The sequence below is a fragment of the Bos javanicus genome, chromosome 20, assembly GCF_032452875.1.
Source record: "Bos javanicus breed banteng chromosome 20, ARS-OSU_banteng_1.0, whole genome shotgun sequence".
NCBI classification, from domain to species: domain Eukaryota; kingdom Metazoa; phylum Chordata; class Mammalia; order Artiodactyla; family Bovidae; genus Bos; species Bos javanicus.
Window position 1 is genome coordinate 71,528,229 of NC_083887.1, and position 9,758 is coordinate 71,537,986.

The 9,758-nt window shown below is 38.6% G+C and overlaps 1 pseudogene; it reads right to left on the reverse strand.

Annotated features, from left to right (window-relative positions):
* Positions 1-8,057: 8,057 nt before the first annotated feature.
* LOC133233390 (olfactory receptor 8U3-like) lies at positions 8,058-9,047 on the reverse strand (annotated as a pseudogene).
* Between the last annotated feature and the right edge of the window lie 711 nt (positions 9,048-9,758).

The window sequence follows — 9,758 nt, forward strand, 5'->3', positions numbered from 1 at the left end:
TGGACACGGAATCTAAAAAAGAAAAGCACTAGAAACCAGTTGGGCCCCGTGGCAAATCTGCATTGTACCCAGTTGTTATTTCTCCAGAGAACTCATTTAGTGCAAAATACTATCTAACAAAGTGATTACTTAATACTCACCTATATGTATAATCTCTTAAGGAAATGGCATCAATCTACAAATATATAAATCCTGCCTGCATTATTCAGCAGAAGAGCCATGACATTGATGCTCTTTCTAAAATGGCTCTTCCTTCAAAGGTATGTAGACTTCTGTATTATACATTTATTTATAACCATCAAAACTCTGCTTTCTTATTTGGGCAATCATGTGCTAAAACTACACTTACGATTCATAAATGACAAGAAAGAAAAAGGAAATACCAAGACCAGAAAAGTGTGGATATTTACTATTTTAGGTACTATTACTTATATAATTCATTGAGTCATTTAGGTGGATGATAAGGAATATATTGAATGCCATTCTCTATGATTCTTTACTTAATGACTAATAGCTACCATTTATTGATGACTACCCAGTCCATGGATGTACAAAGTGTCAGAAATGACTGAGCACAAACACACACAGACATGTATGGAGAACAATATGTTCCATGGAGCATATTTTCTGTTGCATAATCCTCAAAATAAACCTACTCATATAAGGAATCCATTTTGACACACAAAAAACTGCATATAAGTTAAATAAGCAGGGTGACAAGATACAGCCTTGACAGTCTCCTTTCTTGACTTGGACCAGACTGTTGTTCTAACTGTTGCTTTCTGACCTACATATAGATTTCTCAAAAGGCAGGTCAAGTGGTCTGGTATTCCCATCTCTTTCAGAATTTTCCAGTTTATTGTGATCCACACAGTCAAAGGCTTTGGCATAGTCATTAAAGCAGAAATAGATGTTTTTTCCTGGAACTCTCTTGTTTTTTCAATGTTTTTCCAACAGATGTTGGCAATTTGATCTCTGGTTCCTCTCCCTTTTCTAAAACCAACTTGAACATCTGGAAATTCATGGCTCATGTATTGCTGAAGCCTGGCTTGGAGACTTTTGAGAATTAGTTAACTCGTGTATGAGATGAGTGCAACTGTGCGGTAGTTTGAGCATTGCCTTTCTTTGTGATTGGAATGAAAACTGACATTTTCCAGTCCCGTGGCCACTGCTGAGTTTTCCAAATTTGCTGGCATACTGAGTGCAGCACTTTCACAGCATAATCTTTTAAGATTTGAAATAGCTCAACTGGAATTCCATCACCTCCACTAGCTTTGTTCATAGTGATGCTTCCTAAGGCCCACTTGACTTCGCCTTCCAGGATGTCTGGCTCTAGGTGAGTGATCACACCATCGTGGTTATCTGGGTCATGAAGATCTTTTTTGTACAGCTCTTCTGTGTATTCTTGCCACCTCTTCTCAATATCTTCTGCTTCTGTTAGGTCCGTACCACTTCTGCCCTTTATCGTGCTCCTCTTTGCATGAAATATTTTCTTGTTATCTCTAATCTTCTTAAAGTGATCTCTAGTCTTTCCCATTCTATTTTTTCCTCTGTTTCTTTCCAATCAGATCAGATCAGATCAGTCGCTCAGTCATGTCTGACTCTTTGCGACCCCATGAATCGCAGCACGCCAGGCCTCCCTGTCCATCACAAACTCCCGGAGTTCACTGAGACTCACGTCCATCGAGTCAGCGATGCCATCCAGCCATCTCATCCTCTGTTGTCCCCTTCTCCTCCTGCCCCCAATCCCTCCCAGCATCAGAGTCTTTCCCAATGAGTCAACTCTTCGCATGAGGTGGCCAAAGTACTGGAGTTGCCGATTTAGCATCACTCCTTCCAAAGAAATCCCAGGGCTGATCTCCTTCAGAATGGACTGGTTAGATCTCCTTGCAGTCCAAGGGACCCTCAAGAGTCTTCTCCAACACCACAGCTCAAAAGCATCAATTCTTCGGTGCTCAGCCTTCTTCACAGTCCAACTCTCACATCCATACATGACCACAGGAAAAACCATAGCCTTGACTAGACGAACCTTTGTTGGCAAAGTAATGTCTCTGCTTTTGAATATGCTATCTAGGTTGGTCATAACTTTCCTTCCAAGGAGTAAGCGTCTTTTAGTTTCATGGCTGCAGTCACCATCTGTAGTGATTTTGGAGCCCAGAAAAATAAAGTCTGACACTGTTTCCACTCTTTCCCCATCTATTTCCCATGAAGTGATGGGACTGGATGCCATGATCTTCGTTTTCTGAATGTTGAGCTTTAAGCCAACTTTTTCACTCTCTACTTTCACTTTCATCAAGAGGCTTTTGAGTTCCTCTTCATTTTCTGCCATAAGGGTGGTGTCATCTGCATATCTGAGGTTATTGATATTTCTCCCGGCAATCTTGATTCCAGTTTGTGTTTCTTCCAGTCCAGTGTTTCTCATGATGTACCCTGCATATAAGTTAAATAAACAGGGTGACAATATACAGCCTTGACGAACTCCTTTTCCTATTTGGAACCAGTCTGTTATTTCATGTCCAGTTCTAACTGTTGCTTCCTAACCTGCATACAGATTTCTCAAGAGGCAGATCAGGTGGTCTGGTATTCCCATCTCTTTCAGAATTTTCCACAGTTTACTGTGATCCACACAGTCAAAGGCTTTGGCATAGTCAATAAAGCAGAAATAGATGTTTTTCTGGAACTCTCTTGCTTTTTCCATGATCCAGTGTATGTTGGCAATTTGATCTCTGGTTCCTCTGCCTTTTCTAAAACCAGCTTGAACATCAGGAAATTCACGGTTCACATATTGCTGAAGCCTGGCTTGGAGAATTTTGAGCATTACTTTACTAGCATGTGAGATGAGTGCAACTGTGTGGTAGTTTGAGCATTCCTAGGCATTGCCTTTCTTTGGGATTGGAATGAAAACTGACCTTTTCCAGTCCTGTGGCCACTGCTGAGTTTTCCAAATTTGCTGGCCTATTGAGTGCGGCACTTTCACAGCATCATCTTTCAGGATTTGGAATAGCTCAACTGGAATTCCTTCACCTCCACTAGCTTTGTTTGTAGTGATGCTTTCTAAGGCCCACTTGACTTCACATTCCAGGATGTCTGGCTCTAGGTGAGTGATCACACCATCGTGATTATCTTGGTCGTGAATATCTTTTTTGTACAGTTCTTCTGTGTATTCTTGCCATCTCTTCTTAATATCTTCTGCTTCTGTTAGGTCCACGCCATTTCTGTCCTTTATCGAGCTCATCTTTGCATGAAATGTTCCTTTGGTATCTCTGATTTTCTTGAAGAGATCCCTAGTCTTTCCCATTCTGTTGTTTTCCTCTATTTCTTTGCATTGATCGCTGAAGAAGGCTTTCTTATCTCTTCTTGCTATTCTTTGGAACTCTGCATTCAGATGTTTATATCTTTCCTTTTCTCCTTTGCTTTTCGCTTCTCTTTTTTTCACCGCTATTTGTAACCCTGTTTAAAATAGACTGTATACAGGCAACACTTAAATATACTAAGAGGTCCAGTCTAACACAGTGATGGTTTACCCCATGAATGGACTCTCAGGACTAAGCCTCCTTTATCTACATATGCAAACATACTAACCCTGACCTATTACTGTTAGTCACAGTGTATGTAAAATTGTGCTAAGTGTAGTCATTGGATAACTCATAAACACATTTGGATAAGCACATGTTAATTTGGAGGTATCTTTGTAAGAGTTGAATATGCTTTCTTAGGATATTTTCTATAAATAATTGCTTTTCACTTGTTTTATAAGTAATATATAATTTCATGAGAAAAAATTAAGACCTCATCACTTTTCCATGAATATAAAAGTTGGTGGATCCTCATTTATCAAAAAAGCTTTCAATAACATTCATACATGCATGGACTTTTGAAAACAAAAATGTATTCAGAATCTTCAGCTAGTGTTATGAATCAATCAGAAGGTTAGCTCTCAATATGTATTGCTCTATAATTAACACTATTTGTGTTTCAAACCATCTGTTGACTCACCATAATTCTACTCTTTGGTTTGGATTTTGGCTAGTTGTTTTTCTCTTCATTAATTTAAATAGGTGAAAAATTTATGAGTAAAGCCTATCATGTCCTTCTCATAGTTTAAAAACATGAAGCAATATGGATTTTTGTCATTTAAAATCTAAGTTTTGATCAGAAGAATGTCCTGTTAAACATTTGATTGCTATGATGAAGGTATTGCTTGATTCCAAATTCTTGTCACTAACATTACATTCTTGGGTTTGTATTTAGCTGCTTAAATCAAGCTTTTAATAACTAGAGTGGATCAACCAGATAAGAATCTGTGTAAAACCAAATGGCATTGCACTAGACATGTGTTAAAATGTGATCAGCACAGCTCAAACTGGTATCCATTGGGATCTGATTACATGTTTACAATTCAATTTATGTTGATTGGTGTCCACTTAATCTACCTTCATTCTTAATATAAGTGAAATACATTTTTTGTCCTTGTTGACTCTTGCTAATAATACCAGCATAAAAGCAAATCAGAAGCAGAAGTAATTTCTCATGAATGAGTTTATTCTTGTTTAAGGGGCACACAATTGAACATGTGTAGAAAGATTCTGAGAAGTAACATTTACTTGTGGTAGTATCACTGGAAAGATGGATTCATTTAAGCACAGAAAGTATTGTTACTCAGGCTAAGTTACTAATTGCCCACAAGCCACATTCCCTTAGATTGGTTCTGAGAAAAAGCAGATGGTGGGAGGAGAGTTCTTTTTCATAACTTTAGGTTCTGAGCAGGAAGAAAGAGTACTATTTGATTAGTATTGGAAACTACATTAACAATTTTTTTTTTAATGTTTTCAAATCACCCAAGTTTGCTTCTAACAAGTTGGTGTCAAATATGAAACGATAGGCTGCTCAAGAAACAATCATACTGACAGAGATCATTATAACTTGACCCTTTAAGATCACATTTTCTGTGATCCTTATGGCAGACATATTCCTCAGTGTCCACTATTTTGTTTCATTTTGTAAGTAAAACATTTGTCATCCAGCTGTTCACCACCATTCCCATTGCCCCTTGTCAGTGGGATACATAATGTTGTCAAGTCTTGGCAATGAGCCATCAGTAGAAAGTGGTGCCTGAAACCTAAAGACCACCTTCTCTATGTTAAAGCCATTAGATACAGACTTTATTCTCTTCCTTCCCACTTGAAAATGTTGCCACTGAAATGATCACTTTTTAGACAAAGATGGAAACCACATACTGAGGGTCTAATTGCCTTTCCCAATCCCCTTAACTCATATTGCTGCCTGAGAAAGGAATAAATTACTTTATTAAGTCACTGCATCTTGGGAGTTCACTTAGCTATAGTGCTATATTTGCTCTTATAATACTTTCCATAAACATATCCTTGGCACTTCACCTCTACATCTTACCACTCACTAGGACAATTTTTACCTGAGAATGATCAAGTCTCTTCAGAAACTATTCTGGTATTGAGAGAAGGGCATCTTGTCTTCTGTCTTAACCAGAAGGAGAAAAACTCAAGGTTCTGATCTATATTAGATATTAGGTTATATATCCCTTTGTCCTAACTACTTGATGAGTCCTTGGGCTTGTTATGACCTTTAAGAGTCCAGTTGTCACATTAACTGGTTTTGGATCCCTTTTGACTCATCATCTGGGCCATTTCACTAGCCTTTTTAGGTACTTACAAGTCTTTTTCTTAAGCTTAGGAAATCTCAGCTATGTTTTGTCTGCACTGTGCTTACAGGTGTAGATAAGGTTTCCACCAGACATTTGAGCCAGCACATCTTTAACTGTCCTTACTTATTAGTGGGGCTTCCCCAATGGCTCAGCAGCAAAGAATCATCTGCAAGGCAAGAGACATAATTTCAATCCCTGGGGGAACATCCCCTGGAGAAGGAAATGGCAACCTACTCCAGTATTCTTGCCTGGAAAACCCCATGGACAGAGGAGCCTGGCAGGTTACAGTCCATAGGGTCACACAGAGTCGAACACAACTGAGCATGCACACACTTACACGCACTTATCATGAGTGAAATTGTTCCCCCAGAAGATGTGTTAAGTTCCTAACCTGAAGAACTTCAGAGTTTGGTTATAGGATCATTGGGTTATAGGGTCATTATTTGGATATAGGGTTGTTGAAGATGCAATTGTTAATATGAAGTCATACTGAAGTAAGGTGGACTGTTAATCCAGTGTGAGTGATCTCCTTACAAGAATGAAGAAATTTGGACACAGATGTAGAGGGAAGATGACCATGAGAAGACAGCAGAGACTGGAAAGATGCTTACAAGACAAGGAATGCCTGGGACCATGAGCAGCTGGAAAAAACAAAGAAGGAACCTCCCCTAGAGCTTCATAGAGAGCCTGGTTCCACCAATACCTTGACTTCAGACTTGTAGGCTCCAGAACTGTGAGAAAATAAATTTTTGTTGTTCTAAGTCAATGAGTGTGTGGTACTTTGTTAACGCAGACTCATGAAACTAATATATTTCTTTACAGTATTGTTTAAATGTTAGAACTTTGGTTTTACTTTAGTTTTTCTTAGTCTCCCAGGCTATCATCCCTTCTGCTCTAGGAGCTCTTCAAATGTATCTGAAGTTTCTTTGGTAAACCTGTGGTTTTGCAGCAACCTCCCCTGAATACAGTGTGCTACCCAGAAGGGGCACCAGATTCCTTTCAAAAGATTCACTGACCTTTAAACCCTTCTCACATTGCCAATCTCAGGTTCAGCCCTTACTCTGCAGTTTACTATAGAAGCTCGCTGCTGTGCTTCTAACTATTTAAATTATACTTTTGGAATTATTTAAAAAATAGCAACAACAAAGATGTTCTCCTCTCTTGAGTTTTATTTTTGGCAATTGACAGTCATGATTTCCAAGATTAATTTCTCTGCAACTGTGCTCCCTGACCCCAAAAGAAGTTGATTTAAGAACCTGAAAATCAGGATTGCAATTCATTGCTTCTCTTCAGAATTTGTACAGTTTACATCCACTTAGAACACCTTGTTGCTGCTTTAATAATGGTATTGAGGTTAGGTGAGGCATATATTAAAATAAAGTTTAATGTAAATAATTTAACATGGCAATATTGATGTCTTCACATAAATGTGAAATCTAATTTAACAATGAAATGTTTACTAAGATAACTTGGAAAAAATAAGCTAAACTGTTTCTAAATAACTTATACAATCAATATTTTGCCTGTATTTTCCAAAATAGCAGACTATTCAGCATATTCAGGAATGTTTTTGATTTTGTCCTATGAGAATAGCTCACAATACCACCCACATGGTAGACATCAAACATTTGAATCTGAATTTAAAAAAACAACAAATTCCAGTTGATGGTTTAAGTGGGTCTTAGATTGTATCACTTTACAACCACCCCAACATAGAACAATATTCCTGACATCTGACAGCAACCACGTTTATAACTTGGTTTTAAACTACCGCTTCCTGTTAAACCATTGTAATTTCTTCAAATCCCTAAAATATAAAAGGATCTTAATTTTGCTGAGGGAATATAGGGGTATGTCTGCATTTTTGTTTTGATACAGAAAAAGAGAGTATGATTTTCCAAAAGCTGACCCTCATTTCCAGATCTGCATGTTGAAAAATGACATCTTTTCAAACAACATGAGAACCGTGGAATTACAGAGAGTGACCGCCAGTGAATCTAGTGGGAGTCAGAAGCAGAGAGGAATGATTTTTAGCAGACAGGGTGCAGTTGAGGAACAGCTACTGCATGGAATGACGTGGGGATGGACAAGAAATTTACTTTACCACCTCCCTTGTTCTGTCTCCACAATTAATAAAATAGAAGCACTTTTGAAAGCAGTGGCTAAATCTTATTATCAGTTAAATAGAAACTATCCAGGTCAACACTATCAAGTGTCACAGATGCAAATAGTAGCAATTTGTTATAAGTGTGCATTATAATCTTTTAAACCTTTTATCTTACTTAAAAACTATATGAAAAATACAACACATGTGCAAAGTTTGCTCATATAAAAATGGTAGAAGTAAAATTAACCTATCAAAGATAATAAAAACAACCTATCTGCATGTGGCATAGTTCCAAGACAGTGTTATAAGATACATCTTAATGTTTATTAGAGACAGGAAATAACATTTTTCAAAGGCTTTCCTCAAGGCATGTTTTACCTCTTGGTTCCTCAGGCTGTAGATCATGGGATTCAACAAAGGAATGACTATGGTGTAGAAGACAGAGACCATTTCGTCTGTGTCAAGGGAATGGTTTGATTTGGGCTGCAGATACATGAAGATCAGAGTCCCTTGGAATATAGTGACAGCAGTCAGATGAGAACCACAGGATGAGGATGCTTTGCGCCTCCCTTCTGCAGATTGGATTCTCAGGATGGCAGCCACAATGTATCGGTAAGAAATAAGGACCGTGGTCAAAGGGCTGGTTATGTTGAATCCAGCAAAGATAAAAATCAAGATCTGAGGCTGGTGTCTGAGCAGGCAAGGGCCATCAAAGGGACATCATCACAATAGAAGTGATTAATAATATTGGGGCCATAGTAGATCAGTCAAAAAGTAACAGCTGTGTGGAGGAAAGCAACAGAAAAGCTGTATCAGTAAGGGCCTGTGACCAGTTGCATGCACACCTTTTGGGACATGATCACCATGTAGAGGAGAGGATCGCAGATGGCCACATAGCGGTCATAAGCCATTACTGCAAGAAGGAATGTCTCCAAAATCAAGAAGTTCAGGAAAAAGCCTAGCTGTGCACACATGCATAGAGAGATATGGACCTGTGCTTGGTCAGAAGTGTCTCCAGGAACTTTGGGGCTATTGATGAGGAGTAACAAAGGTCTACAAAAGCCAGATTACTGAGAAAAAAGTACATGGGTGTGTGAAGGTGAGGATCCAACCGGATTAAGGAAACGATGCCAATGTTTCCCACCAGAGTTAGAGAATATACCACTAAAATGAGAAGAAAGAGAAGGATTTCACTCTCTCTCTGGACTGAAAAACCCAAAAGATGAATTCCATCACCCTGGTAATATTCTCTTCAATCATTTGTTCTAGTCTCTGAACTGCTTAGCCAAAGTTAACACAAGATTTCAAAGGTAGACCTAGAACAGATCACTTAAGAGGTAAAGAAACTTAAAATCCATTTGCAAAGGCAGTTCAACATCTCAAGAAAGCTTGTACCAGGCACAAAACTCTTTTCTGGGGGTCCAGTTTCCATAAAACCTCCTTATCCCTTTCTGTACCCATTCCTTTACTTCTCTCATCCTGAAACTGCCACCTGTAAGTCAGAACTACTTCTTTTTCCTTCGTAAAATGCGATTTCATTCCTCATACCTTCTTTAATAACAAGACATACATTTTCCTTAAGCAACCAAGACCTGAATTTTATATTGGCATTCTATAGGTTGGTGAACATACACATCAGTGATACTATCGAAAAAAAAATTGCTTTCTTACAGTGAACATCTTAGGATGGCACCAGACACTATTCAGGATAGTCAAGAATCTCTTTAGTTTCTGTGTAAGAGGAAGGGCCTGTCAAGTAGTGAATGTTTCAGAACCTTAATTTATTTGGAAATGACCTAGCTATTCAATACACTGTCGTCACTTAGTTTAGCACAACGATAGAAATGCAGGTAAACAAAATCTGGAGAAACTACTCTAAGTTCAGTTCAGTTCAGTTGCTCAGTCGTGTCTGACTCTTTGCGACCCCGTGGACTGCAGGACGCCAGGCTTCCCTGTCCATGACCAACTCCA